Source organism: Neopsephotus bourkii, unplaced genomic scaffold (genome assembly GCF_033783945.1).
Source record: "Neopsephotus bourkii isolate Nb327-2 ecotype Australia unplaced genomic scaffold, CSIRO-AGI_Nbou_v1 NB_196, whole genome shotgun sequence".
In the NCBI taxonomy this organism is placed as follows: Eukaryota; Metazoa; Chordata; class Aves; order Psittaciformes; family Psittacidae; genus Neopsephotus; species Neopsephotus bourkii.
In genome coordinates, this window is record NW_026900709.1 from 16,402,269 (window position 1) to 16,430,249 (window position 27,981).

General features: G+C 37.9%; 1 long non-coding RNA gene across 1 annotated transcript; it reads right to left on the minus strand.

The window, feature by feature from the left end:
- Positions 1-27,974, minus strand: LOC133207355 (uncharacterized). The gene is made up of 6 exons (XR_009724023.1): positions 27,849-27,974; positions 20,377-20,500; positions 16,987-17,147; positions 15,652-15,720; positions 12,582-15,509; positions 1-117 (listed from the first exon to the last, which is right to left on the minus strand). It is a non-coding gene; the product is annotated as an uncharacterized LOC133207355 (long non-coding RNA).
- Between the last annotated feature and the right edge of the window lie 7 nt (positions 27,975-27,981).

Below are 27,981 nucleotides of genomic sequence, written 5' to 3' on the forward strand. Positions count from 1 at the left end.
AATCCAGGATCCTGAGTGGCTTGCAATTTCATGAGACCAGCTGGTATAAACTGGCACAGCTCCAATACAGTCAAACAGGCTTTTGAGATGAAGTGCATTCCTTACTGAAGTAGCCTACTGAAAACAAAAACAGGGATTTGATAAGAATTTCCACTGAATTGCAACTGCTTCTTTCAAACACAGTGCAATACTTACTACAAGGTAGTAACTTTCTCTTTAAAGATAAACACTTAATTTGAGCTTTTAATTCTGCAAAAAGAACAACTTCATCCATGTTCCCCAATAGGCAGGTAATTAGGACACAGAAAATGAAATCTTTACATAGTTACTGGCCTCACTGAAGTCAATGATAACAATTCCATGGTTTTATAAGAATTTCACAGCATGAAATTTCCCTTAGGAAGGCTATATAGTATGTGGTATAGCCCTGTTTCATTATGCTTGATAATAGTGACAATAATATAAAAGTATACTGGGGGTCCCAATGCACAACTATTAATGACATATTCTGTAAGCTGCAACCATACTTCAAAGCATTTGTCCAGAAGCATTCCATAATGAAATGACTGTATCTGTGGGCAAGGGGAAGGCAAACACTGTCATCCACCCTGACATTAACAACGCTTTCTATGCAGTCCCCCCATCACATCCTTGCCGGGAAACTGAGACGGTACTAACTGGATGGGTGAACCACAAAGTAAGTGAGAAGCTGGGAATTTTGGCCCAAAGGCTACTGATTGGTGGTTCAGACTCTAACTGCAGCCAGCTACAAGTGGTGCCCATCGCCAGTCAGTCAGCTTTGGGGCTGATCCTTTCTAATGCTTCAGGTGTTTAACATCAATGACCCACACAATGGGACAGAAAGAGCCCTCCTGAAGCCCATGGCAAGGCACCCAGCTGGGGCAAGTGCCTGATACACTGTGGAGGATCAGCAGCCATTTATGAAGATCTCAGCAAATCGAAGGCATGGGCTGACAGAAACCTCATGAAGTTTAACAATAAATGCAGAGTCATGCATCTGGAATGGGTCAGTTTTATGGGCCAAATTAGTGATACTACAGCAAGCAGGTACAGGTATCTGATTACTCCCCTCTGCTTGGTACTCACTAAGTCACATTTGAATAACATGGCTCTGGTATTTTGCCCCCAGTACACAGAGGAATACCAACAAACTGGGCTGCCCAAATTGTCTATATATGTGTATATATATATATATATATATATTACAGCACTGGCAGCCTAAAATCCTAGGAGCGAGCTAGACTCATTTTATAGTTTATAGAGAGAAAAAGGCATTTCTCAGCTATAGTTCATCTCACCCTAGGGTAAACATTTAAGGTGAATCATGATCTAGGAGTACCTGTTCCTTTCCAGTCACTTCAAAAGGATTTCACACAAGTTGCTTAGATACCAATAGACATCCAACACATCTAACTCTGCCATAGTAAACCCCCAGTCTTGCATTACACCTGAAAAAAAGAGAGATCATTTACAAAGTAAATATCAGCATAAAGTCTGAGCTCCACTTTTTATCCAATTTTGACTAAATACACCAACCACAGAACTGAGCTCAACACTTTTGCTTGGGAAAAGAAGCCATAATTGAGCTCAAATACAATTGTACTTTCCTCAAGATGAGAAAAACAAAAGATTAAACTTCCAGGTATAAAGAAAAAACTGAGAAGTATTACTGGCAATATTACAGGGATTATTTTTTTTAATTTATTAAACACATAGATAAAATTATTTGTGCAAACTCTTACCAGAGCAGTAGAAAACTCTGATAAGAGTTCTCAAAAATTCTTATCTACATGTTTGTGGATCTCCAAGACAGTGAGTGTGGGGCTTCTGAACCTCATCTATTTATAGGGTCTTTAAGCCCATTAAGAGATTTAAAAAAGACAGACAAGCCATTTAGTACATGTAATCTCTGCCATTTCTGCAAATACTGCAGTATTTGTAGATTTGTAAGTGGAAGGACACAGGTGTAAATCCACTCCCTAGCCACTGCATTATGCCCAGAAATACCTGTACTAATGCTCTGATTTGAGGAATCATTGCCTGTTCCTAAAAATAAGCCAATGTGTTGACACAGGTAAATATGTTACCACCTGCTGGCAGGACCAGAAGCTGCCTAAACTTCCAGAATCCCACTAATACTCTAACTGCACACAAGAAAATGCATTAGAGTGAAAGTGTGAGGTTATCAGGGTCACCTGAAGCTTCAAACATAAATATCACACTGACTGAACTGCGCTGCTGGAAACATACCTTGGGGCACTGCTGCAACATTTGATGTTGGCGTCAGGTTGTGAGTCTTGAAAACAGTGGTGGACTGATTAAAACCTTGACCTAAAGTGTATCATAAACTGTGCTCAATATCTCCATAACTTGGACTGTGGGACACAAATGTCTAAGCTGTCTAAAAGACACAAAACTGCAGCTCATCTCCCATGGTTCCCACTCTGACATGCCCATATCAAAGCAAGATTATTGTACCATTTCTCCCTCAGGGCCCTGGTTCCCACAAAGAGGAAACTATAACATGGGGAAGCTGTAGCGTGCTGCAGCCAAGACATATGGGACACCAAGAGCACAGGACTTACCTCAGGTACTCCATGAAACGTTCAAAACAGAGAGACTGGAGGGTGTGTAGAAGCCAGAGCCTTCTCATGACAATAAATCACTACCATACCCCAAGAAAGTCATCAGGATAACACTACAGATTCTCAGTTACAAGAAAATCACACCTCAATTATCTGGCATCATACCTGTACCACTTTTGTAAAACCTATGTTTTGCTTGAGTTTTGCTACCTCTTACTAGATCTAGTGAAAAGATTACAAGTTCAGAAGTATATCCATTCTTTACCACCACACTAAGAGAGGCATTTCCTCTCCATACACACTTCGGTTTCTCTCACAGCCTCAGGCCAAGCTACAACTACACAACTGGAGTATGTTAAGTCACTTGAATTGTATTCAGGAAGTTAACTTGTTTAGGAAAAATAGCACCTTTCTGCATGTCAATGCTGCTAGCATTGGAGATCATTTATTTTTTACTGTATTTATTGGTGTTATTTCAGATAATGTATTTCTATTGTTGCAGCACAGACGCTCATATCTGAGCCATGTCTAAATTACTAAGCTAAGCTAACACTGGCAATGGAACTGTGGTAGCACCAAGTGTACTGCACGTTTGTGCAATAGCTGTCCTCCCCTGCAAGAAGTGGTAGTATTGCAAGTCTAATTTTCATAGTCTAACTTCCATTTGCCTAATAATAACTATGAAAGCCTAATAGATGTGAAGTATATTGAGCATAACCGAAGAGCATGTCCATGTAGGATCTTTCAGGATGCTTTATGTTTTGAGACCAAACAGAATGAAGATCACGCCAATGCTTTTCCATATAATTCTGTAGGTCATCTTCAAAGATTTCAAAAATTACTGAAAGGGGGTTTAACAAATTCAGCACGGAAACTTTGCTGTTTCCCTATGACAAGAAAAATTGTAAGGATGCATTGATATGTGATAATTAATATTGTATTTCATTCTAAATTTTAGTAAAAAAAAAAATTAAAGATATTTTCTAATAACAAAAATAAAAAAAAACTGTATCTCAAAGGGAAAGGCCCAAGATACCCTTGAGCCATTTCTTTTTAGCTCTTGAAGAAGCCCTCAGGTGAGAAGAGTACATTTTCACCTTAGCTGATTGCTGCTGTTTGTCCAAATCACAAGACTATCATCAATCATAAAATAATATAAGTTAATGCCTAGAGGTAGTAAAAAACAATTTAATGGAAGACATTTTTCTCTTCTTTGTGAAATGTCTGCAATAAATTACCCATTTTCCAGGCAGAACTGTTCAGGAATGACAGTGTGTCACCAGGTTGGCTTAAATATGAGAAAATCATTCACACTGTGGAACAGTAAATACCTGTTTGGGGATATTAAACAGAAGGAAGACAAAGAAGATTCTCCAACTATGAATGAATTTTCAGAATCTGCTGTCAGGAAAGAAAGAATTCTGTACCCAAATTTTGTCTGTAGAAGGAGCATGAAGAACCTCTGACACTCAAGGGGCACTGCCACCATCTATGGTCATTTAAAGCAATTGTGATTATATTACAAGTACAGCTTGTCCAAATCTACAGAACATATTTTGCACAGCTTTTGGTACCTGTGCAAAGCCACAGGCCATACAGTACAGAGCCTTAGAGTCATGAAAAGGCAATTCCACGTTTGTCTGACAATCCACACACTGGTGCACTATCTGAAGCATGACACACAGAGCTACAAAAAATATGCTAGTCGTGTAACTACAGATGGAGGCCTGATGAGTTCATCAGAACACTTGACATAAGGGTCTTTGCAGTAACTCTCATCTGCCACTGCAGAAGAAGCAAATATCAAAAATACTCCCGTTTTGAATAGGAACTCAGTAACATATGAACATATGAACAAGTTTTCCTATCTTATATAACTGATCCTGAAACTTGATCTAGAGTAACATTACAACAGGAACGTTGTCTGGCATCCCCCTAAGACTCAGACCCCCTGTTTAACAGGGACCATTATTTTTATAAGATCATTTTTATATTTATTTTTTAGATGGACATTTCTCTTTCTCATCCCAGAAAAATGCAACAACAAAAAAATCTTTGCAGTATATGAGTGTAAGGGATAACATTATTAACTGCATGGGAGTATTATGGGATGTTCTCAACAGAAAATATATTGGTTGCTGATTGTGTTTATGATACTTGCTAGCTACTGGCCAGACACTGCAAAGGAGGTGATCAGCTTGCAGAAGACCCTTTCCATACAGCTGAACAAGGTTCAGATATGGGAAACAAGCATGAATCATTAAAATTCTAAAGTCTTACCTTCCCTTATCACAAATACAGAGCCAGTGAGAAACTTAACAGAAACCACAGACTTGAAAGACACTGGTGGTAGATGAAAGTTGATTTACCATTCTCTGATAAAGCTCTGTTCTATGCTCAGGACACAGTAGTCTTCTATAATTACAATCCTGCCTTAAGCTGTGCTTGGACACGAAGTTAAGGTTTTTCCCCCTCTAAGTTTAGGTAAATCATTATGGAAACTGTCAACTTTTCCAGGTGAAGCCAGATCTTTTCCAGTTGGCTCAGTTCCATTTAACTGGAAGGTCTTACCCGCCTTAAAGTGGTGTGAAGAAACGAGGCAGTGCCACAGCATGCACATGAAAAGTGGCAAAAAGTAATGCTTGCCACTGAACTCCCACACCCGTCCTCTTAAAATTCTTCTGTACCTAACAATCATCTGCTAGCTGTGAAGAGAAATAAGGTACTGCTCTGATTAGTAATACAAGTCTGATTAGTGACTAAATAAATAGGGCATGCCACTTGTATACATAATTCAATGCCGTCATTGGAATGTTTCGCTTTTAAGCACATACTACAACTATACCTCCTGCATTTCAGGTCAGAGCCAAGAGTGCACTCATGTCCTCAGCACACTGAATGACGGCAATGTGCTAGTCTTGAGCTCCAGTGAAAACTGTCAAACATGAAGTGCAGCTCTCTAAGGTCAAGTCCCAGGTGTTTTGTTCAAGTAAAGTACAGACAATCCTGACCTCATAAGAAAACTGAATGTAACATCATGTCATGAACTACTCACAAAAACAGCGTTCCTTCAATAAAAGCAGGAATTATTTTTTCGAAGGAAAATTAAAAGCCTTTGATCAAACTGTACCTTTTGAATAAGCAGGAGCAGGGTCTCAACTAACTTCAAATTGTACAAAATTTCACCAGAACAATGGGGTGTTGCAAAAGATGAATTGCTGCCCACAAACAATTTTTAGAAACAGCATCAAGGTTGTTCAATAGCACTTACAGCACTGTGGGGTTTCTACACCTTCTCTGAGCTGACCAAACTGAACATTTTCTTTTTAATTTCACATTTATGTAGGATTTCCAGACGAATGGCTTTGTTTTAATACACTGAGTGTGCCTAAAGCTAAATAGTAAAGTCAATTAGTTTAAAAAAAGGAAAAAGTCAGTATCATGATCAGAAAAATTCTTCAATGGTTTCAGAATGATCCCTGGCAAAACTTAAGATAAATTTCTCCTCAAAAATAACTGGAGAGGCAACGCGTCCAAGATATGTAATGCCTGTTACAGATTTGCATCTACAAATCCCCCCTTCCCAGCCAAACAAAAGCCCTCTCATATATTAGCTAGTTAGTTAGTTCTCCCGAGTTGAGAATCGTTTTGGAACGCCTCGTGTTGCCAGTGACATGGGCTTTAGTGCCACTCAGCGTTCAAATGGCACAACTGCAGAGAGCTGGTGTGCCAGAGCAGCCGGTAGCGTGATATGCAGTGAAATGATACCGTATTGATTCGTGGAAAATAACTGCATTTCAGAAGAGAAGACGGCGTTGATGCTTCACATAATCTCATCCTCGGCCTCAACAGTTCTATTTTGGAACAGCGTGAGAGTCACAGTGGGGTTTTCAGAGGAACTGGACGTTCAGTTGAAATGATACATGAACTGGCAAACTGTCATGGCCATAAGAAGAAATCAACAGCAGAAAGGCACAGTGAAAGAAATCTGCAGGACACAAAAGACAAGACAAAGTCAGAGGGAGCAAGAAGAAACATTCAGCAATTACGTGCAAGCGAGAGAAGGACAAAGCGAGCACAAAGAGAAGAGGACAATGAAACAAGCCCTTAGGAAGTCAGGTGGGCTATCACAGTCTTTTGGCTCACCTGGGGAAAAAACTTCTTTTCACCAAAATGCAAATCTTGAATTCAGAAGCATTTCAGCCTAAAGGGTGAGAAGCAGTCCCATATACTATGTTCATTATTAGCCTTCTTTTTCCTCTACAATTCCCATTATTTTTTATATTTTTAGGTGGGGTGGGGTTTTTTTTGTTTGTTTGTTTCAGCCTGAACTCCCCCTCAGAGAACAGACACCTTGCCAAGGTAAGGGTTCTGCTATCACTATCCTTTGTAAGTGAAAGGCAAACAAACAACTCTCAGAGAGAGAGAAAAAAAAACTACCAGTTCTATCAACAGTAATTCACACAAAGAGAAATATCTTATGAGAACTTCCCATAATATGAGTAGGAGTTACAATCAGACCAAGCAAGATATCCTCCCAGGCCAAGAAATGTCAGAAAATTAAAAAAATACAAACAGAAACAAAACCCGAGTAGGAGATACTCCTTATTGTGAAAGAAAATGTTTGCCCAACCAGAATAAGACAAAGCTGAGAAATATACTGAGAATCAAGCGAGCCAAGACGATCATCCAATACCAGAGACCACATTTGTATGGGGATGCTAAGGCTGTCCAGAGTTGGACACTGTCACTCCCTGTCCTGCCAGCCTCACCTGACCTACTCAAATGCTAGTTCTGATGAGAGGTGAAACACCAAGGGGCTGTATTGTGAAAACTGTTATTTCTAATGCATCGAGATATCATTTTCCCACAACAACAGCTAACATGCCACATTGCAATAAAGACAATTCCTTCAGCAGATCAAGCCATCAAAAAATTACCAAATCTCAAAAATACAGACGAGCCCAGAGAGTCCCCCTCGGCTGGCCTGAGGACAACGCATGTCTACCAGAGGAGGCAGGTTGCTGCAGTATGGCATCGCAAAAGGGTGCTGAAGGAACACAAACTGTTTGAGGCTTGTATTCCCTTTTCTGCTTGAATTTATGTAAAACCCCTAATGAATAGAAGTTAATTAGCTTCACTTAAGACTGATACACAACTACAGCCATAGGGAATAAACAGGTTCAGCAGCTGCTGCATTACTCCAACTATACTGTAAATTGCTGCATGCTATTAACATGCTCTCCTGGCTTCAATAAAGAAAATCTTATTGAAATCCGTAGCACACATTTCCTATTTCAGTGAGACATTGCAAAATTAAAATGATATGTAGTAAAAACAATATGTGTGAGCCACCTGCTTACTGTATGATAGAATAGATTGGCATAGAATGACAGCTGCTGCACAGCCAACATTTCAGATACTGTACTACCTTGCCAACTGGACTTAAATTCACACATGATTTCCTTGACTAGCACTGAATGAATTTTTGCTGCTATAAATATGCATTGGCAATTGTGATGAATCATCCTGGATACTAAGGGTCACCATTAATTCAGCTACATCAAGAACTGTATCCAGTGCAAAAAGCCACCAGAGCAGATACTGGTGAGTCAGGACTGTTTCGGTGACTTACATGTAAAGAACATGCCTTGACCCGTGAAAAAGGGTTGCCAATAATGAAGATAGCCCATACAGAGCTTGCTGGATACTCATAGTACAAAATGCTAAATGTTAAAACCAAAGAGCTAATTAATTATTGCATGCCTCCTCACGCTAGCCTGGAGTCCATGACAGTTACCATGATGACGACCTTATGATCTTATTTAGGCACCTAGAGCCAGATACACATAGCCTAAATTTCACTAAGTTCTTAACACCTACCCTAGGCCTATTCTACATCTGCATTTTGGTTTTAGCAGGGTCAAAGCACATGTCACAGCCCTACCCTTCAGCTGGGCTTTCTGGGTCCCTCTTCAGGCTCATCTGGTTTTCAGCACTATCAAATAGATATTGCCTCTAATTCCCATTGATTTCAATTAGAGGCATGTGTCTAATTACATTTGCAGATCTGCTTTTGCTGGTTTTATATTGAAGGGATGCCTAGAAACAGGAAAGGTTTCTTTTAATCTAACTTTCTATGCTAGCAACTTATGTCTACAGTCACTGTTGACAGGAGCTCTAACAAGGAACCACTGCTTTAGATTTCCCTGGTAATAAAATGTTCTTTGCATGTGCAATAAAAAATAGTCTTGATCTGCAATGAGAAATAATTCTATAAGGATGAATGCGATTTACAGTTCTTCCACAAGCGACAATACCACAGTGTTCATAAAAGGGCAGGTTTGGGGTAAAATCAGTAATCTATTTTAACCAATTCAAATGCCAATATCCCATCTGCTAAGTCTCTTTATTTTATATCAGTCTGCCATTTTCTCTTAGTGGTAGCATCAATAAACATTGTTGGTAATCATCTGCTTGTGCTCTAATGTGGCATATTCAGTTTCACTGAACAAAGCCAGGCTGAAGATCCCCGAAGGAAAAAAAAAAAATAGTAGTGACTTGCTTAGCTGTGATTCAGACCCATGTCTCTCATTTAAGACTGACTCAAAGTTGCATCATCACCAAACCTGAACACAAATAGTTTTTATCATATACAAATCTAAATGCTAATAGCAGCTACCTTTTATTATTCCAAAGGAATTTTCTACTCCATTTTTTTCCCTTGTTTTGCCAAGTGCAGTGGAATATTTCAAAAAAGAAACATCAATTTGAGGAGTTCACCAAAACCAGTATTTGTATCTGATGACATGTAACAGGATTCCAGCTGGAGAATACCACTTAGATTTAAGAAAGGGTTTGTTTTGCTATATCTCCTTTCAGATAGTTTTGGAATCCACAGATATGAAAGGCTGGATAACACAGCCTAGATTCAGTCTTCCTTTAGCTGGTATTTGCTAAATTCTCAAATACAACTAGCACCTTCACAGTCTGCAGCCAGAAGCAACCTAAAACACTATTACAAAGGCAGGTTTTGCTTCTCTGGCATTGTAAAACTACAGTTATAATAATTTAATTATGCACCAGTTACAATAATTTGTCACAGCCATTCATAGATAAACAGGCGTGATAATCAGTGGTGGAAGGAATTATAATAGACCACTTACTCTGAAAAACCTGGAGATGATAAGCCGTGGCTTGCACAGCAACTTCAAACCCTCACAGTTTTTGAGTTCCCATCAGGCTATTTGAGCTTCTAACAGAGGCAAGAAACTTGCATCCTTTTGCCTTAAGAGGCTTATCAGTAAGACAGGCAGGATCTGAAACTGTCCACTTGTGAGATCAACCCAATGCACAGATTGCCAAAAAGGTGGAAACTGGAACCCCAGGCTCGCAAGGAACCTCCTGGAAATTTGCTGTTTCTTGATTTTTCTTGCTTCTTCAAGCAAATTATCTCCATTAGAAATGACATTTTCAAAAAATCTTCGTTCTCTGATGTGAAAATGTTCCATTACTGATTATTATCATGAGGCAGCTTGCCTCATGGATCACCAGTCCCTGAACAGCCCCATGCTACTGGAGGGTCTCCACATGCAGAGGTGGGAACACAGAGCTCAGTACCACTGAGGAACAGGAGCTGCAGGGCAGCTGGAGCAGGCTGTAACCTGCCTGCTTGCAGGGCACAACTTAACGGTAGTTCTGCATCAGGACATACCCAGTAAAATATAAGATTCCCATGCCTGTCAGCTAATACTGTACCCTGCCCTGGCATCATCATGGAAACAGCTATGCTTTCTGAAGGCATCATCTTTGACATGAGATGTAAAACCACACGTTTGTTGTTTCTATATTTGACATACAGATCTTGCGTCTGGGGAGGAAACAGTAGGTTCTGCTAACTGAGATCAGAAAAGTCTTTTGGGAGGTGGCATGTGTAAAACCACGTCCTCAGAAAGTAAGTTTAGCTTTTAGTGAAAACTCTGATGTTAACAGCACTGCTCCCCCAAGTGATAAGAACCCACTTTTCAAAGGAAAAACTGAAAAAGTACAAATATACTAAGTTTACAAATCGTTCTTTTACATCTGAATCATTTGTATAGACGCTGATGACAAAACATACATGACCTGAGCACAGAACTGCTGTTGAGGTATCAAAATCACCTTAATGATTTATTACATTTATTTTTTGAATAGTAGTATTTTCTTGAACACATAAAAAGAAAAAAAATTGGGAAAAAGCAAATTTATTTAAAATTTCTAAGCCAAAATTTTCAAATATTGCTGATATTATATAATTAATTTTGTAGGAGCAACTTGATGGCATGCAACATAACAGATTATTTGGATCACAGGCACTGGCAGGCTTGCTGTGGTCCCAACTGGCCTGCTGCCTGCAGCCTGGGCTATACATTTTTTGTACAAGAAATAATTACTGCTTTAAAATATTACAGGGGTCTGAGATTTACTCTTTGGCAGAGTCAGCTTACATCAGTGTCCATACACAATGAACCATCCCTACCAAACACAGCAGGAGCTGGAGCAGGGTTCGGTGGCCAGCCCCACGAGAGGGCCCACTAGCACCTGAGGAGGCTCCAGGAGTCATGGAGGGGAAGAGCAGTTCATGTCAGAAAAACAGCAGTAGCACATTTTCCCTATCCCCTCCCCAGTGAAACGAATGTATCATTAGAAGCCAAAAAAGAAATCTATATTAAGATACTGCTAATGTTATAACGAAGTGACACAAACAAGCTTTACACCGCTAACAACTCACCTTCTTCCTACTCTAGGTATTTATAGCAATCTCTGAGATTTTACTGATATGCCGGAGTCCATTAATCCTGTTGGTCCCTCCCCTCCGCCCTCAAAAAAAAAAAAAAAAAAAAGGTAAACAAAGAACAAAGTGAAATCTTCAAAATAGAATTTCCTCCCCACAGTTTATTTAAGTTAGATATTTAGGACTGAGCTTATCAAGCCAACTGGTAGGCATCCTGCGCATGGCATAGCACCTAGCACCAGCTCTCTGCGTGCGCTGAATCATGGCGACTGATTTTACAGGAGCCAGTGGTATGTTCACATACCACAAAGCAAGAGCAAACCTTTTATTATGACAGTCTCTTAAATAGAAAGTTGTTAATAAACAAAGCTAAAACCCAATTGACCAATTTTTTAATGATCTTACAATAAAACTTGCTGTTACTGTAGTTGAGCTAGCATAGCACAAGTAAATATCTCTAAAAGAAAAAGCAAAGTCTTCTATGACAGAAACCAATTTGATATGGAAATGGGTCAACAGTTGCTTAAGATGTAGCACAGTTTTGATTTGATCTGCTATATTTGGACTCTGTATGAGGCGCTTCCAGTAACATCGGTATTGCTTATACATGAGACTTTTGCATAATCACTGTATGAAGCATTAGAATTCTTTAAACCGAGAATGATTTTTCAAAAAGACTATACATATCTATGTTAATAATGTGGATACAACAGTATTTGCTGAAGAAAAAGAACAACTGTTTTCTAAAACAATTAGGATTCGTGATATATTGCTTGGCAGACTATTGCTCAAAAGCCCACACAGTCTTTATCCAGAAGCCCAAATGCATCCATGGGCAACAAGTTATGCTTAACACTGAGCTCAGAATACACATGGGTCAAACAAGGAATAATAAAAAAATTATTGGACATACATGTATTTTACAAATTAAATCCTGTATTTGAAGCAAACTGGTTTTTATATTGTTGTTTTTCAGACATGATCACAGTTAAGTTGTTCTTGTCTGAAGAAAACAATCAGATTCCATTTTAAGATTTTTCTTTTAAGGATATTGTATAACCTTGTACTTACACATACCTCAGCTGTTAGCTTTCCAGCCCACCTTATTATTCCTATGCAGTCCCTAGTAATCCTTGTACCACCACAGGAATTAAGTTAATTTCACACCAGAAAATTATAAAAGATCATTTCACCATTCTTACCACATTAGGGAACCTTTCCCAGCCAGCAGTGATTTCTCCTTCTTTTTACTTGCTTGACCTCCACTCACATATACTACAGATACAGTCACATTAGTTCTTCTTCAGTCTTGCATTCTGCTGTCTGACCTTGGGAAGAAGAAGACATATATGTAATAACAATGCATATAAGCATTCACAACCTAAAAGCCAAGTGCAGGCATTGAAAAATCAGCTATTGACTACTTCAGAGTGATCATACAAAGGAATGTGACTTTGGTCACAGATGAGAGTTGTGGTAGCCATCACAACATACAGCCATGATTAGCTGCTGGACAAAAGCAACTTTAAAAACCACAAATTGTAGTGACCATTTTCAGTTGCTCTCTGTATGCTGCTGAACATTGAAAGAGGACACAATCAGATTATGTTAGCATAAGTCCTAACATTAGCACGTTATCTCTGCAGAGACATAAATGACTTACTGTAGCCATAGTAAGAGAGAGGTTTGCTGAAATACAGCTCTTCACACAGAATACAAAATGAGACAAAATATACCAGACTATTTCTGATTAAAAGTAAAGACTCTAAAGACAGTCTGTTTGTGATTCATAATAATGACTATAAAACCAACATGACTTATACTTACAGAGGTTACTAACCTTTACAGCGACCACATCAATACCCATTGGATTCCCCTTTCCATTCTGTGTCTGATATACCAACAAACGTGATATTCTGAAAACAAGTCTCCACAGTACATACCTCTACAAGGGTACAGCCCGTTCAGTTGAAGCATATTTTAGCCTAATAATTCCTATAGCATATTGCAATTATTAGACTAACTGCTATTAGTGAAACCAAACTACTCAGTCCTGTGTCTGGCTCTGTAACAGATGTCACACATAATGTTTAACAAGTAGTTCATGTCTCTTGACACCATTTTACCACTTGTAAAATAAGAATGCTTTGAGATCGTTGAATGGTAGACATTACAGAAGTAGAAAGCATTGACTATTATTTGTTGTATTAGTATTATTATTATTTAATGTAACATACGGATGCAAAATTCTGGCTTGTTTGACCAGGAAGACAGCCCTATATGTTTAAAATTAAATTAGCATAGAAAAAAATTAAGCAAACAGACTATCTCAAATAGGAAATGAAATAAACAGTATGGAGCTCTTTAAATACATAACAAGTAATCAGCGAAAGGGCTGTGAACGGAACCTGAGTGGGAAGCTTGTGACCAGCAAGGCTGATACTGCTGGAAGCCTCAATGAAAGTTAAAAGGCTCCATGACTAGGCCAGACTATACAGGCAATTAGAAGTGCTGAATGCTGCCAAGGCATCAGGCCAACAAGAATTACAACTCAACAAACTGAATGAAGGAGAGTGGGGGGAGGAAAAAAAAAAAAAAAAAGAAAGAAAAAAGAAAAAAAAGAAAAAAAAAGGCTTTAATTAAATATTTGAGATCTCACAAGGGATGGGGAAAGTGCCAGGTAACTGGAAGATGGTTAACTAAATAGAGGGAGTCTGTTCGCTCATTAATGCGTGGGGGAATTTACAAGTGTAACTTCTACTACCATTAATTGGAGCTACAGTAAATGAGTGATGCCAGTGTTTACTGGCTGGCAAAGGCTCCTGTTACCTAGACTGGTCTTCCCTGGTAAGTCTTTACTGAAGGGTTATGGGTTAATTTTGGGATCTGAATGAAAAAGGTCACCAAGATGAAACTTCTTAAAATATAAGCCTGTAGTACTTCAAATGCAGATGATCCCAAAATAAAGCAATATATTCATAAGAACTTTTCTTAGCAGCACTTTTTCAGAATTGTACAGATTTACTTCTCTTTGCCCTGCACCTCAGAAATCCCAAAATAACCCTGTGGGACACGCACCAAATTCAAAGTGGATGAAGAAACTTCATTTCTGCAGTTCCTTGTCAGAAGGGTCACCAGTTGAGATGATTTGATTGTGCCTGTGGTGAAATAAGACAGGGAAAGGAAGCCAGCAGGTCACCCACCCGCAAAGAAGCAGTAGGGAAGAGGAGAAGTACTTGTGAAAGGACCTAACATTGGCGAGGGTAGGGGAAGAACTGCAAGTGTACTATGTCACTGGACCCAATTAGAAATCTTATAGATGTAATTATTTTGGATAAGCATGTATACATTTTTATGCAGCCCCAAATTCCATGGTTTTCACAACATCTATCACGTATCAAATTTTAAATGCGTGATAGTTGTAATACACAATTTTACCATTCATTGTTCCTCCATTAAATCGAAAGTTCCATTCAAAACAAGATTTTAGGCTTCATTGTTCCTGTAAATACTACAATGAAGTCAGAAATTATTTATTAACTAAAAAAAAAAAAACGGTTTTTAGCTGCAATCAGGAATTTGGAATATATAAAAAATAGTTTATTTTTAAAGCCCATGAATACAAACCAGAAATAATAGCTTTAGTACCTGTTTCAGGTACATGAAATGGAGAAATAATGTCCAGGAAGCTTATGTCAGGGGCCCGTGTTTTCTCAGTATTTCTAACTGAAAAGGAGAAACCATTGGATTTTCAGCACATGGCATTAAAAAAGGTGTAGAATTCAGCATCTGTTCTCCACGTGACTCTAGATCATGGGATGGTTTAGAATAAGGAATCTATTAAAAAAAAAAAAAAAGCAAACAAACAAACAAAAAAGCTCATGAAGGCAGCAGCTAGGAAGGGTACAGACCTTCACAGTCTTGAGGCCACATAAAATCTTTACAACTCAAACTGCCCTCAGATATTCAAGAACTTGGTCTCTCAAGTGAAATGTGTCTACACAAGCACATTTTGGAAGATTTTGTATTCTCAACTTTTACTAATGCTTTACCAGAAGAGTGGTCAGGTAGCCTCCTCAATAAGCCCAAAGTTTCTGAAACTTACAGACCAATTTGAACTTGCATTGTTCCTGTAATGAAATAAAAGTCCAATATACCTTAAGGAATAAAGGAGAGTATTAGCACGCTGAATTAAAATTATGACTACCGCTAATAGTAAATGAGATAGCCATTAAAGACACAAATCATTTCATATTATCATCACAGGATTACCTTATAAAAAGGAGCAGCCAAGAACAATTTGCTTTCTCCTCTTGCTTACCCTCATAAAAATATGAACATCTGTAAAGGACAAAACAGATCCACATCTACAATTGCTGTGAAAGAGAGCTTATTTCAAATGTGCATCCTGTATGGCCAGAACAGAATCAAATATTAAACAACAATAAATTCAGCCATTATTTTTATACAAAACTTCAATGCTGTTACAAAAGCCAAAGTCAGTGTTAGTAGCCAAATCTGTTAAATTTCTCTAGATTAATATGGGGAAAATGGAGAATTTCACATTAAGGTGGTGGGCTATATTGTAGCTTAATTTATAATTTCCAGGCGTATAAGGCAAGCATAGACAGACCATATGTCTTTTCTTGGCCTTTAAATGCTCCTATTTTCCACTAGACTTGCCTTTTTCTCCATCTATTGGCAGCCATACCATTTGCTATTCAGGTGATTGGCTGTAATGAGCCAACTCCTGTTTCCATATGAATAACCACTTTTTTCCCCAATTACTTAAGCTGCCAGCAAGTCACTGGTGTCATGTTCTTTGATGCAAATCTGACTGTCAATAGAGAACAGGACTACATAAAGAGAGAATTTATGATGATACCCTTAGCTTAATATTCTTCATAAATGCTACTCAGTTTAGCTTCCACGGAACATGGGGAAGGCAGCAACGGTCCACAGCAAGAAGTAATAATATCTTTAATTGGCTTTGTGCTCCACATGCCCTTGTAATCAGCCTTCCCATATGGTAGTTTGAAATAAATTTATCAATCTCCATTTATGTATTTATGTCACTTTAAAAGGGCCATTTTAGTCAATATCAAAATCTATAAAAATTTCACATTTAATTTTAAAATTGTATTTTAGAAGTTAAAGCACTAAATACATAGTTTGATATTTACAATTACTGGAAGTAAGCAGACACACAGAAAAACACGGGTAGCAGGGAAGCTTCTGAGGCCAACAAGCACCAGTTATTAACAATATGAGAACTAAGTATATAATTTTAACTCACTTTTTTGAAAGGTCACTTTTTATTAATCTTTTTCAAATGGGCTTGGATATTTTTCACTTAAAGGGAAACAGCTTACATTTTTGCAAGCCAAGGGACCTTCTATTTGGAATCCACCAGGGTAAGTGTGGGTGAGGGTAAGGGGCAGATTCCTTCCTGGAGTTGGCAGGCATGATTGCAAACACCACATCTAACAGTAAATAGCTACAGAGGAAATTTCTTTTCCATTGAAAAATTGCTGTATTAAAATCCCAATGCAAAACAATGAAAGCAACATTACCCAGCATTCAAGGCCTAGTCTATTTACTACCTACCTTCAAAACTGTATCATTTCCAGAAGCCTCTCTAGAACTCTATGAAGTAGATTTTCTATGTGCTGCCCCCTTTTTCCAGGTGATTCTAATTAAACACCATTTAAAAACCCTGAGTAATTTGTTGACCACCTGCTTCTGCAATATAGATACCAGCAGACAACCTAAAGAGAAAGACATAAGTACCTATCAGAAACTGCTGTTGGCACTACAAAACTCAGGTTCAGTTCTGCATGTTCCCAAGTGCTCTCAATTGGAACTTCACCCATGAGCTAACTGGCTACTGCAGGAAGATCTTTTATAACAGCAAGTGTCCTAAACAGCTAGTGCTCTTTTGCTGAAAGGGTTTCTGGGCTGGGATTTTGTTATCATTGAAACCACAATAATAGATTATTGTTTACAAAAGATTGACAGCACTCTTTGCAAACCTGAGACAAAACAAGAAGTCAGCAAAGGGAAGAGAAAAGAAAAATTATTTATTTAAGTCTGATAAGAATTACATCATCTTTGATTTACAAACAGGAAAGGTCCTGTCTAATCTCTGTAAGGGAAGAAGAAGAGAAAATGGCTGCTGAACCTGAAATTCATTAGTGAAATGCATGTAGTATCTAAATGAAACACAACAGTAATGCTAAATGCAGTGTGCCTAATTAACCTGCAAAAATGCAAATACCTTTTTAAGTTTGATGTTGCTGTTTAATGACAACCTGGTTTTATTATTATTAATAATAATAAAATCTGGTTTAGATGCACACATAAAATCAAAGCAGCTCCCATGTTTCTCTGATTAGTCTGGATGAGGAATGGATTTGACTGTGTACTAAGCACGGTTTTCTCCCCCCATGCTGAAATAGCACATAAAACAAATTAATATTGTAATTCATCAACTTTGATACAGGAGTAACTACAATTGTATACATTTTGTTTCATCAATGCATTTTAAAAGGTGTTTTAAGATCATTGGCCATTATAAAGTATATACTCAACAAAACGCTGCCACAAACGCTAAAGGAGCATTGCTGATCTGGTACCAGGTCAAAGGCATTTAGACCCTGCAAGGAACGAAAAAATGCCCGATTGGTTTTCCAGAAGTTAAGGTACCTGCCTGCTCTCTAGTTGCCTAAATGCTTTCAGATCTCTTAATAAATACTAATGGACTAATACAAGGCACAGACTAGCTGGAGCCTACATTTGAAATCTGCTCTCAAACCTCATTTGCAGATTGGCCAGATGGTAATTAGTGTGGAGGTGTTCTCCAGGCAGACTTGCTTTCAGGGCAGAGTTTTTTACATTTTATTGGGGTTGGGGGAGGAGAAAAGGAAGTCTTCCCCCCACATACCCCCCCCCCAGTTAAGATTAGTAACAGCCAGGAAAGGGTGAATAAAAGCTGGGCTACAACAGAATATTCTATAGTTTGTTATATTTAAGAAAGTGGTTGCAATTTAATCCAGTGAGACCAATAAACAGAAGACTAAAATAAAAAGGCAGAAGGCTACAGTGTCAAAGTGCTGTTAAAAGTACATGAGAAAAGCAATCCACTTGGGGTTCATTGTAACACTTCTAATAATGAGCTTCCCATATTTAGACACAAGAGACAGCAAATTCAAACCCCCTGGAAAGGATACAATACAGTTATACAACAACATAGCAAACTGTATTTGTTTTGTTATTACTACCTATGCACCCTATGGTTTCTTTAGGGAAGATGAGATGATATCTTTATACTGTGGTGTGTAAAATAGTCTGAAATCTCTCTTTGACACCACTAACGTACCAAAATCCTTCCCAAATTGTGAAAGACCTCCAAGTTGGTGCTAAGCTTGATCTTCAGCATCACTAAAAAAATAATATGTTTTGTTACTGCATTTCTCTCTGAGAGGTTTTCAAAATCCTTCCAGTCAGTACATGAGATAGGATACATATTGTCGGGGATAAGTTGTTAAAGTGAATTTGAAATGTGCTTCTCAAAATATCGTTTACACATTTACCAGATGGTAAAATAAACATGTAAATTGTTATCGAGTATACACCAACTTTATACTACAATTTTACCCACTGTAGAAATGGTGTAAAAATGTTGAATATAGTGTTACTTGTTCATTTAATAGTTTATTAACATTTTAAATACATTTGGAGAATAGGTTAACTTTCAAAGAAAAAAAGATTACTTACAAAATCATCATTTTAAGCCATTCATCAGGCAAAATTAACCTACTTGCTTCCACATTTATCATTTATCTCATCAATAGTATGATTAGCATAATAGTTGGTTCCTAAGCATTTGCCTATGCGTAGTCATTACACATGTTTAGTGGAATGGGTTTTAAAAGATAAATTTAAGTTAGACAAATAGCTAAAAAAAGTAATTTTAAAGAAGCATGTATCTTAGTTAAAGTAGCTGGTATTAGACCAACAGGTCACTTTGCCTCTAGAATTTGCTCTTTCATGAGCCACCATACACATTCAGAAATCTGAGGGCATGAACGCTTGATATGTGATGGAATAGAAGGGTTGTGCTAATGAACCCGCACATCCAAAGAAGAGCCTAATGCATGCACTATGCAATATGCAGCAATTAAAAGTCCGCCAGGTCAAAGAGTAATCCTTGTCCTTCTCTAAAATAAAAGGTCCTATGCATGTAATCGCTTGCTAATGACCCTAGTTGGAAGACAATAGGTGAGGGATATTGATGGAAGACTGTTACTTGTACTACCTCTCTCTCTCCTTTTGCAGACCTGTTTCTACCAACCCAACACACCAGTTATATTGTGTGATAGGACTTTCTTTCCCACCTCTCTGACTATGCTAGCTCCTTTTCTAAAAAAAAAAGCACTTTGTTATTTTGCCTAGATTTAGGAATTTTCATCATCTATGAGGACATATATCCACTTGGCATATTTCATCTCATGCACCCAACAGAATCTGAGCTAATTACTCCTTAAAAGTGAGCATATCAAGTAGTCTTCAAAATACCGAAGGACTTTTTTGGTGAGTCTACAACAGGGGCTTGGATTCTCACCTGAGTTTTGTCTGAATTTTCTTTTTTCAGAGGCTTTTCATAGCATGCAAATTCAATCTCATGCCAGCCATTAAGCTCCTGTTTACTATTACATTGTGGCTTCACTATTATGTGCCCTCAGCAGTACGGTGTTTCCACATAAATACAAATAATACGTGATTCTTGAATGTAATAGCACAGAGTTGGCTTAAGAGATAAGTTAACTTTATAAGTGAATTCTGGAGGAGCCTGCACATCCAACAAATATCCTATATTAGTAGGTGCCACAACATAAAAAATTCCTAACCAAAATTATTTTTAAAGAATGCCCACCCACCCAACCCCCCCATACAGGGAGCTAGCACAAAAGTAACAGATAATAAGCTTTAACAAACCTGTCTCTTTTCTGTGACTGAAGCTATGGGAGCTTGTGATTTAAGATCCAGAAGTCCTGCTGAAAAACAAAGTGCCAAAAGCTGCTCCACATTGGGTGCTTGATCAGGGCTCCAGCAGGATCTTCTAGAAGAAGATGAAAAACAAACCAATTTCGTGTGAGCAGTTTTAAAACACCACTTGGAATCTGCTGCTTTACCAACCTACCTTGTGGATTACACTCTGCAGCTGAAGTGTTTCTTAAAAAGACACCGAAATATTTGATGATATTGAAGAGATTGCAATGGGCTTTCATATGGGATTAAATAATAATATAACTTCATTATATACCCCTGAAATCTCTGGAAAGGGCTGGTTTAGAAACCATTAGGCAGAGACATGAATTCAAACTTTATTGTTTCAATAAATTATTTATTATTTCTTTGTTATTTAAAAAAATAAGCTAAGTGGGATAGGGGGAAGACTGACTATGCAGACAGGAGGTGTTCCACAGCACACGTACAATTACCAGTTATCACTCTATATATGAACCAAGAAAAATGTGAAGAAGTTTGAACATCTGACTGACAAAATCCTTAGTGCATTCGAGTCATGTCTTGGCTTTGGCATAGAAACGTGTACTATAGATGTACTATAGACTAACACACTAAACACAAAGGAAAACTGATGAAGAAAGCATTGTCTTCAGAGCCTGAACCACAGAGCACCAAACACCTCTGCCAACTAACTTTGAAGCAGAGCCTGAGCCAACACTTCTATAAAGGCAGGGTGAGCACTGGAAACTTGTAGCATATGCTGCTATTTACATAACTAATTGTAGAATGCACAGTCAAAAAACAGCCTCTAGCTTTAGCATACATGTGCAAAATAATTGATTTTATTATGTACAGAAAATTAGAAACTGTCAGAAACAAAGCCACTAGTAACAGCCGTGAGGAAGGATTTAGAAGATGCATCTCATAGATTGCGGAGGCCAGTCTTCACACAGTTGTGTGGTGTACAGCCAAAATATAAATCTCGACAAGACTCAATGACAGCTGATACCCTAATCCAACCTCTCAGTAAAACTGACATACACACAGCATAGTCCGATGCTGGAGATGCTCAAGGAAAACATTCCCAGTCTCAGACGAGCTGTGGTTTGTCATTGCAGACACTGTAATACAAGATGAAACTTTGCAAAGGATATTGTAAATATAATAATAATAATCTAATCTTACATGAAAAAAAAGAAGAAAAATATGATGCCATAGAATAAAAGCACTAGTCAAGTTGCTCCTAAATTTCTGATGAAATACAGGAGGACACCAAGATGTGTGGAAAAGTACAGAAGATGGGCTAAAGCTGCATTATACTGTCTACTTTTCTGTGGAAAAAAACCAAACCAAACAATCTAATAAAATGCAGAAACCTCAGGATTTCTCAGGCAAAACAGTGTGTTTGTGTAACCCAGAAAAAGTGCTTATAGGTTCTAGAATGTTCTCCTGTTATTCAGAAATAACATGATTTGAGACAAGATTTAACCCTATAGATTATATCTTTATTGGCTAGACATGACATACTTATTCTTGCAATTACAGAATAGACCAGAAACTGCTACAAGCTTAAATGTTTTTTATAAAAGGATAAATTTTAAGCAGGTTATTTTAAGATATCCTCCGGCCAGTAGTCTTTTGGAAAATGATTTTTAAATTAAATAGACACATATATATATGTAAAGCTGTGAAGAATCAAACTTAGATCAGCAAAGGCTCCATAGGTTGTAATGAAACACCCATAAAACTAGTTCACCTGTTACATTCTGCTTAAGAAAAAAAACAGAAACTGACACCCTTCGTTATGCAACTACAAATGCTAAAAATATTTACATGGTTGATTCTCATGAAATGTGTCATGTCAAATGCTTTATACGAGCTAAACTCTTTACAATCACAAGAAACTGTATGCAAATGTAAATTACGAAGTTTGGGTACAAAAGAGAGCAGCCTTCCATCGATCTCTTCTTCGCTAATCCTGAGCAAGGCTTTCCTTGTTTAAGCATCCTCCACAGAAGGAGTTAAAAGGAGAGAGCACTCGTCTACATGCTCAAGCTCTAAACAGATCTAGCCGTGAGGAGCCGGTGAACAGCTCCCTGCCCCCCCCCACCAGTAAGGAAAAGGATGGAGAAGAGCAAGGCAGAGGCTGGAGCTCATGCAAAGCTTTGGAGATCTACCAGGGGAAGAGACCAGAATCTACTTTGAGACTCCTGGTGTATTCGCATCAGGTTGGAGCTCTGCTGCTTCATCGCCCAGGAATAAAGCAATACATCCATTATCCAAAACAACTCTCTGAGGTCAAGTTTTGGGTTATAGATAATCCAATCTCATACCTACCTGCCCGTGAAAGAGTTCACAAGCTTCTTGCTGTCCTGCCCTTGCACCCACCAGCCTGGCAGCCTTTCGCATGCAATAGCATCGTCACCATCTAAAGTGACTTATGCGAGCTGAACTGACGGCAAAACAACCCTTGTGAAAAGGGTTGGGTACACAGAACTACACTTAAAATCTCCTAGATCCTTACCCTGAGGTAGCTGTAGATAGCAAGATAAAGTAAAAATTAAATATAATCACTGTTTAGCACAGGCTGTATTCAGCACAGGCATCACCCCTGTCCTTCTAAAGCTGGGAAATGTGACCACAGTGACAGATTTGCATTTTAATTACCAAGGGGAAAGAAAATATCCCGAACCCCACAGCAGGTAACACTGCTGAAGCAAAACAGACATAGGCCCTGATCCTGCAAAGACTTATGTTCACGTGTACACTAAGCTTTACACTGTCACAGGACAATTAGTTGTGTTGTTTCTGCAGTTATAATGTGTCTGGAAAATAAGCATATACTGCTAATAGACTACCATGGGGTTTGGCCCTTTAGATTACATCTGTCTGAATGGTGTACAAGCAAATATATTCCTGAAGCAATCTTGTATCCACATGTTTTCGATGTAAATTTTAATGTTCATTTTTAAAAGCCCATTTTTAATTTTTGTTGTTACACCTCATGTTATTTTAGCTTATGTCTACTTATATAAATGAATCAGTTTGTGATTTAAAAAAATCTTTATATTTTTCATTTATCTCAATGATTAGAAAGAAGTTATAAGTGAACAGTACATGGAAACAAAACTGAAACAGAAATCTTTAAAAATACGATACTGGATGTTAACATCACAGGGGTTTTGTGACATTTAACATAAAGAAAAAAAAATAGAGCTAGACTAGAGAAGTCTGCAGAGAACATGAAAAAGGTTTGTTCATTACAAAATCCCATACAAGAAGGACTAAAAATGTCTGATTAATTTTTTCTATTCAAATTCTGAACATTTCTTTTATAATAAAAGAATAGAGTTGGCCTAAATATTACTCCTAAAAAAGGGCAAATTCTTGTAAAACACATACCAAGCAAACTGGTTTTGATTTAATTGTGAAGAAAACTAAAGCATCAAAATCAACCTTGACAATAAGCAAAAATGAAGCTTCAACTATTTTTATAATATAAACAGAAAGAAATGAAAATGCAAGTATAGTAGGATATCAGTTGATGTTTTTAGAATTATTTTAACACAGGAGATACAAATGTGCATATCAAATTGATACTTGGCCCTCTTCATTCCATCAAACAGCACCTGCTTTGGCTAGAGAAAGCTATCAGATGATACAAATCTGTATTGAACCACTGAAGCCAATGAAATGACATAATTGTACACCAGTAGAGGATTTAATCCACACTATTCTGCTCTGCAAAAAACACTACTGCTCAATGAATATCTGAAATAAATGCTTGATAATGTGCCCAAGAATCAAACTGTAAAAAACATGGAAATCCCTTAGAACTACCAGACTGGAGATTTCTCGGTGAGATTTTAGTCATTTCTAAACACAGGCAACTAAACCACTCATGGACTTTGAAAAATGCTACTACCCCTCATCACTTACGCACAATGTTTTCAATAGGAAATTCAGGAACAGCCAATAAAAAGGAAAACGCTTTACCTCTTATTCAATACCTTGCATCTAATCCAAGTGAAACGTTCTCTTCTCCTAATGCAAGAGTAAACTGAGCTACCAGAAGAGAGCTTACACCAAGCTTAAAGTAATGCCTATGTACAAAACCATCATGCTTTAGAAATATAGCGGTAAGGCAGAGGCAACACAGGGAGAGGTAAGGTGCTTTAAGGGTTTGCTGAAAGGGGACATAGCATGGGGAGTGATTATTTCTCTGTGTTATTGAACCACAGATCTGATTTACTAAAATGTAGGCACCAACCACAGAACAAAAGGTAAGATAGGAGGCTCTGCTGCCAGGCCCTCGGGAGGGAGCCTCTGATGGTAGAGGGTGAGCCCCAACTTTCCCCAGGGCCAGAAAGCAGCCACCAAATTTCATGTGTCTCCAGCAGGAAGTCTATGGAAGACAGAGATGTGACAGTTCAGCTGTAGTTGACTCCAGATAAATAACGCATCCCCTTCAGCAAACATTTCCACAAAGGTAAATAAACTGCAACCAGGGTGCTGATCCATCACCAAAAGCATTTGATAGCTTACATTTCTGATTTCAGCTTAATTCCTGGTGGGTGAGTGTCTCCTTCTAAACTAGGAGACAACTTTCAGCAACCTGAAATTTCTCTCAACTGAAAATATTGGTGTTGCTCTCTCATCCTTCAGTCCCAGACCAGTATTATCTGCTGCTATTTCTTCTGAAGCATTCAGCGTGTAACTAAATATCATTCAAGGAAAAAGCCTTCGTAGAAAAATTAATACCATAGCACGACCCATACAAATTAAGATGCGACTTTTAGAAAGTTTAAATTATGTGTTAGTGCCATCAGTAACAACAACAACAACAAATTACAAAAACAAGCAAACAAAAAAAATATATTACAATGATTGAAGTGTGAGCTCGTATGATGCGCTTTGGTAACCCATCAATGCAGTGTTTCTACTATATTAAAAAAATCAAATTATTAAGTGTATTCTAATTCAGTCAGTCACTTCAAGGTACATGACTATCACAATTATTGAAAAAGGCCTTGATCCTGAAAACATTTATGTCTGTGAATTTTTAGACAAGTGAATAGTCTTTGTAGGACTGACCTCTTGCTTTACGTTGTTCACACATATGAACTTGCATGCACGATCAGAGACTAAGGCAGGAATACACATTTACAAGCTATCAGCATTTTACCTAAAATGTCTCTTAAAACAGATTCAAAGTCATTACCAGCTGTTTCTTATTTAAAGCTCAAGAAATAAATGCTTGTTAATATCAGTGTAACAGTAGAGGTAGTTTATCACGGAAGTGATGTGCCTGAAGTTTTCATCCATTCAGCCTTCAGTTTGGAAAAATAAAAAATAAAAAATAAAATTGACCTAAAAAGACCAACAAGATCATTTGTACTCATATCAGTCCTTTAGCATTAGAAACACTGCAGCTATGAGAAATTGCAGTGATAGCATGAATAAAACATCACAGATTTTATTGTGTAACATATTTTATAAGGCCAAAAGTTACATCTAATCAGCAACAGCAGCCTTGGATCTTTATGAATTCATGATTATTCTACATCTGTAAGAAGGAAAATATTGCATATGCTCAAAAATTCAAGAGTTACATATATGTGTATATATATTTCAATCCATATATATTTTTTCCAGCTGTACATATTTGAACAAATGGGCAGCATTCGAGTGATCACGCTCTGAAATAAGCAGTGCTTTTGTTTGTGCATTCCCAGATTAATGTGCACTCTGATAAACGCGTGAAATGTTATCATTAAGCCATGCAGCTCTCTGGACCCACCACAAATATATTACATCTATTTAGATGGAAATAACAGGGTACTGAATACAAACAGTCTGCTGCCTTCTATCTACTTATCACTCCTCTATTTCAATTCTTTTTCTTTGCCCTTGCCCCTGTGTCTTAGTAAGTGACACATTCCCCACTGGAGAGCACATTCATGACAAGTTCTAATACCCAAAAGAAAAACTTGTGTCCATTCTGCACAGAAACAGTACCTGGAAATCATACTTCCATGCAAAATCCTTTTTTCTGCCTTTCCCAATACACACACTTTCTTTTTTTGTATCACAGCAATTTTAAAATTGTCCTATGCAATTTAAACTAGATTTCCAAAAACAGTAACCTTTTGCAGGGATAAATCAGAGCATTTCCAGTTGACAAAGTAATTTACGAGGGACACACAAAGCACCTGAAAAGACAGACTGCAAAGAAAACCATTTTAACTATAGCAACAGCACTCACTGCATAATGTTATAAGGAAAATTATGCAGTTAGGTCTCTTATCAGACTTATGAAAATTCAGATTTCTGCCAGTTGGGGGGGGGGGGGGGGAGAAGAGAGAGGAAATCATTGTTCACCACATCTCCCTTGAGCACTACCTAGGGGAGGGGAGTGATGACCAGACAGTGAAAATTAAGAAGAACATGTCCCACCTTACGCCTATTCTGCCAATCTGTCACGGTTGTTCTTCTAGCTCCATAGGTTTACATCATTTTTTTTTTCCTATTTTTTTTTCTTTTTGCTGACAAGTAATACAAGACAGATTCTTGCCTTCTTAGGATCTTGCAATCTAGTTTAGACATAGCACGTCAAGTGGTGATGAAAGAAGGTTAGGGTGGGTTTGAAAAGATGAGGATTCCAACAGTAAACGATGCAGAGACATCAGTTTGGTAATGTACACATGTTTTGCATGATTCATTGGACCAAAATGGCCAAAGGAACTTAAAAAGCTGTCAAAGGCATCTTTACCTCTGACCTACCTAGTCATCCATCTGCTTCCTCATACTGTCAATCAAAACCCTCCCATCCTTATCACTATTCTATTACACACATTTTCCACAACCATTTCTCCTCCAGCTCTTAAAAAATATCTTAGCAAACATTTCAATCAGTCATTAAAAACCTTGTTAAAATATGCAATGTGTCATCAAATATGCATAGCATACTCGTGCAAAATCTGCAGAGCGTAGATCACTGTATTACATTTGCTATAGTATTAATGTAAAACGTGGTAGAAAGTATTACCGGTAAGAACTTGGAATTACTTGCTACACATCGGAGCTTGATTTTGTGTTATATCAAATAAAGCAAAGAAAGAGCAATGGAATAGATTATTTTACACAATCATTATATTAAAAGCCTGTTCAGCATGCCTAGAATAATTGTACAAATCATACTTCATGTAAAATTCATGCAGTTAGTTGTTGGTCTAACAAATTCATACAGGGGGTTTTGCTTTGACTAAACCAAGCGCATCACAAGGCTATCATCATTTCCATGCACCGGGTCAAAACGTGCACGTTCGATTCCAGGTGAATGCAGCATTTGAATGTGTCAGTAAACATGTGGTTATCAGACATATAGGTGCACCTCTGATAGTCCTCTAAAAAATTAAAATAGTAATAAAGTGACCTACCGATAGGAAATAGCCTTTTTTACTTCTGCAGCCCTTATCTCTTCCAGTGTCTCGCAGAAATAGTTACGGAATTACCCTGTCGAAATAGTTATGGAATAACATCAACCACACACACAGGAGAGGATTTTGTTCA